The sequence below is a fragment of the Octodon degus genome, unplaced genomic scaffold (assembly GCF_000260255.1).
Source record: "Octodon degus isolate 3935 unplaced genomic scaffold, OctDeg1.0 scaffold00081, whole genome shotgun sequence".
Lineage (NCBI taxonomy): Eukaryota > Metazoa > Chordata > Mammalia > Rodentia > Octodontidae > Octodon > Octodon degus.
Genome location: NW_004524657.1, coordinates 8,853,585 through 8,857,931, shown reverse-complemented (window position 1 = coordinate 8,857,931; position 4,347 = coordinate 8,853,585). Strand labels below are relative to the sequence as shown.

The 4,347-nt window shown below is 44.2% G+C and overlaps 1 pseudogene; it reads right to left on the bottom strand.

Moving 5' to 3' along the window:
* Positions 1-115: 115 nt before the first annotated feature.
* Positions 116-2,148, bottom strand: LOC101575720 (annotated as a pseudogene).
* Between the last annotated feature and the right edge of the window lie 2,199 nt (positions 2,149-4,347).

Here is a 4,347-nt window from a genome sequence, read left to right as displayed (position 1 = left end):
ATCCAGCTGCGTCTGACTCAGGTCTGGCTGCTGTGCTCAGCTCCTTCCCGCTGCGGACCTTGGCTAGGACTGGGTCTGGGGGTTCCCGGAAGTCGACAGAAATTCCAGACCTGGGCTAGGACTGGGTCTGGGGGTTCCTGGAAGTCGGCCTCTTTTCCCCAATTAACATGACTGGGCAACCACTTTGTATTCCAAGTGCTGACAATGGCATCTCCATTTCCTTCAGAGATTTTCCCTTAAATATGAGCTTTTGAAAAGGCAGTGGAACCCCTGTGGCCTCTTCAACATCCTGGGCCAGGTCTTGGATGATTGGTTCTGTTCTACCCTGTTAAGCAGTAACATGAAGGTCATGCTTTTCATTGCTGTGGGTGACGGTCACACTAAGCCCGGCAGCCGCCATTTCCTGAGCTGGGGTCACCTTCTCGGTCTGGGCCACCTCCTCCACCTGGATCACTTCCTTGCCCCTGGTCACCTCCTTGGCCTGGGTCACCTCCTTGGTCTGGGTCTCCTTCTTGCTCCGGGTGGAGCAGGGACTGGATTTCTTCTTCATCTGCGGCTGGCGAGCGCTGGCAGCGTTGCCCCTGTTGGGTCGGTCATGTCCCCCGGCCGCACTGAGAACAGACTGGAGCTGAGAGGAAAGAGCGCCGCGGCTGGCCAAGGACTCTGACCGGCGCGGCTCTCCGGAGTGCAGTGGGGCGCATCTCCAGCGGCCCAGCTGCTCCTGGTTGCCTCGCCTAGAATCATTTGTTAATTCTTTTACTGCAGTGTTTTTTTCAGATTTGGTTTCCTCCCTATGTTTCTGTAGTTGATGTGCTATGAGTTCAGACAATTCTTTTTTTATTTTAGAAAAGAATTCTGCTCTGAGTTCCTGTATAACTTTCTGCTGTTGCTTATTTACTATTGATGCTATTAATTCATTCACTTGGGCTGAGCTAGTAGAAAAGAATTCTGCTCTGAGTTGCTCTATAACTTTCTGCTATTGCTTACTTACTATCGACACTATTACTTCATACATTTCAGCTGAGCTAGTTTCCTCTGCACTTGTTCTGGGTGGGCTTTGGGTTTCCTCCATATGTTTCTGGATTTGATTCTTTACTGCAGATGCTATTAATTCAGGGATTTCTTTTTTCATTTCCAATCTGAGCTCCTCTATACCTTTCTGCAGTTGTTTCTTTATTTTAGAAGCTGTTGATTCATTCATTTCAGCTGTGTGATTCCCAGTTTGTTCTTTGTTAGTGTCCTCTGCACTTGAAATGGGTGGGCTTGGGTTCTGAGATTGCATTTTGCTCCTGCTTGTTGTCTTTTTTTAAAAAATTTTTATTTATTTATTTGTGTGTGTGTGTGTGGCCAGCTTAGCCCAGCAGGGGGCGGGGCTGGCTGGCATGTGGTGCTGGGGGATTGAACCGCGGTCCCTGTGCTTTGCTAAGCTAAGCTTGTTCTAAGTAGGTGCTTTAGACCACTGAACCTTCTCACCAGCCCCATAAGGATTTTTTTTTCTCCGAATGCCCTCAGGGCTTGTTTGGCTGGCTGGAGAGTTGTGGGGATCGAACTAGAGCCACCTGAGTCTGACAGCTTGGTGGAAGCAGCCACTAAAAAGAACTGAGCTAGGGCCAGGCCCCCGCTTGTTGTCATTTTGTGTAGCACTGTCTTCTCACATTTGTTGTAGAGCTTTGGTGCAGTTATAACCTTAGCACCTAGTGAAATTCAGGTGCAGATCTGCAAAGTTTGAATTTATCCAGCTGTGTCTGGCTTGGGTTTTGCTGCTGTGCTCAGCTCCTTCCTGTTGATGCCCTTGGGGGTGAACCTGTTTTGCCCCTCAGGCAAGATGTTCTGCTCCTGGACTAGCTGGGTGGTTCTGTCCCCTACTCTCTCTGCAGGGACTGCAGCTGCAGGGTCTCACCTCAGACCTGTATGCCAGGCCTGAGCTGAATCTGGAGGGGACAAGGTGGAGTAGAGGGGAGAGGAAGCTCTCCCACACACTTATCAGGCCTGGGCTAGGACTGGATCTGGGGGTCCCCAAATCGGGGCAGAAATTCTCACTGGGTGGGAGGGGTGGGGATGGGGTGCTGTGGAGTGGTGTGGGCATCCCAAGGGGGAAGAAGAGGGTCTCATCTACACTGCTCCTGGGCTTGGAACAGTAGGTCCCATCGGTGCAGTGTAGCCTGAAGCTCTGTGGCTGATTTATTTCACCTAACATTATGGTCACAAGATGTATACTTTTTTCTACAAAAAACTCACATTTTCCTCATAGAAGAGTAGTACTCAGTGGTGTGTAAATGTCAAATTCTATTTTCCATTTATCTGTTGATGGACATATAGGTTGTTTCCAAGATTTGGCTGTTATGAATTGTGGTGCTGTACACTTGGGCGTGCATTATCACTGTAATATGTTGTCTTTAACACTTTGGGGAAGATTCCTAGCAGGGGAATAGTTGAGTAAAATACAATTTGGTAGAGTTAGCTTTTTGAGGCATTTCCATACTGATTTCCGTAGTGTACTAGTTTATACTCCCACAACAATGTGGAGTATAAATTTTTTCCCACAGCCTCACCAGCATTTGTTATTATTTGATTTCTTGGCTATTCTTTCTAGGATAAATGGAATCTCAGTGTTGTTTTAATTTACATTTCTCTTGTGGTCAGTGATTCTGAACAGTTCTTTCTTTATTGGCCATTTTTACTTCTTGTGAGAAGTACTACTTTTTTTTTTTTTTTTTTAAAGGTAATAGGTCAAACCTGAAACCAGAAAATGATATTGTGTATGAAATAGAAGTGGTAGTTTCCACCTATATTAGGGAAAAATAAGTCTCAGATGACAAAATATTGCTGAAGCAATTTGCTTTCCTTTTCTGAAAGTTTTACTTATTACTGGTATATTTGGAAGGAATTAACAATTGTTTTGGCTTTCAAGTCCTTTAAGAAGTATTTAAAAATTAAACTTTAGGGGAAGAGTCTAAGGTATATTTCCCTATATCACCAAAGACCAAAGGAAATGCCTTTTCCAAAGAAGTAGCTACAGGGTTATCTAATTTATTATTATTATTGGTAGTAGAAATCAAACTCAAGACCTTGCTCTTGCCAGGTCATACCACTGAGCTATCTTCCCAGCCCTACAGGTTTATCTAAAGGCTTAGAACTTTTCACCCAGTCACAGCAGTGGTGCTTTATCACTGCCATCACTTTCTAATCAGGATGCTGCATGTTCTTCAGAGCACGTAAGGGCATCAGCTCATCCTTTGCTCACCTGCCACTTTCTATAAACAAGTAAGTTCATAAATATAGAAATACAGATATGAGACAAAAGCCTAATGTCCTGAGGGAGCAGGAAGCAATACACAGAGCCCAAGGAAAACTGTTGTCTCTCACTTGTAAAATCCGGCAAGTTGGGATTCAAGGCTGCAGATAATAGCTTCTCCTGGGGCCCTGTTCTTTGATCCTTTGCCTGGGATGTTATCAGCTAGCATTTGTGTAAACCTAGGGTTAGGCAAATGGAGGAAGTTGATAGAGAAAGTAGTTTGTGTTCACCAAATTATGCACATTCCTTAGCCTGCCTTTAGCCTTCAGTAAATGTGAGAGTGTCTGTGGCTCTGGGCTCATTTGGAGAGAGACTAATCTCAGTGAAGTGAATATACCTCTGAAGTTACATTCCTCTGTCTTCTGGTCGTTTCTTTCTGCACTGACTCATAACATACAACACATAAAAACCAAGCTATGTATAATGAAGTGCCATATCCTTGCTTCCAGTCTTTGAAGGGAAGGAATCTCAATGTCAGCCATGCTGTCTTCAGAGGCATTGCTTTGTAAGTTTTGAACTCATTTGGGAGGATGTACAAACACATCAGTTTGAGCATTGTTTAGGGTAGAAGACACAGTATTTTTTTGTTAAAAGGCCTTGCCATTTCTTTTTTATCTGTAAATCCCCAGCACTGTCACAAGGGTTTAGTATGGTTCTATTATGATATGTCTGAAAAACCATTTGATTTTTTTATTTTTTGTGGTAATGGGCTTTGAACTCAGGACCTTGTGCTTGCCAGGCAAGTGCTTATTCTGCTGAGCTATATCCCTGGCCCATGCAATGCCATTTGAATATATGCTATCTGACTTCTATGTTGGAGACTGTGATGTATTAGGCCCTGCTCACTCCACTGAGCAGCCTGAAAAACCCTACAGACTTGAAAAGCAAGAAGAGCAGAATGATGATTTGTCAATTGTCTGTCAGTCATGTAATCGAAGCTTCTTGGCTGCTTATTAGCCTGAGGTGGGTTACCTTCTTTTGTAATTTGAATACTTTCTTCAAAAACTTATAAATGCAATGTCTAAACAAATGGTCAAGGGCCTAGAAACATT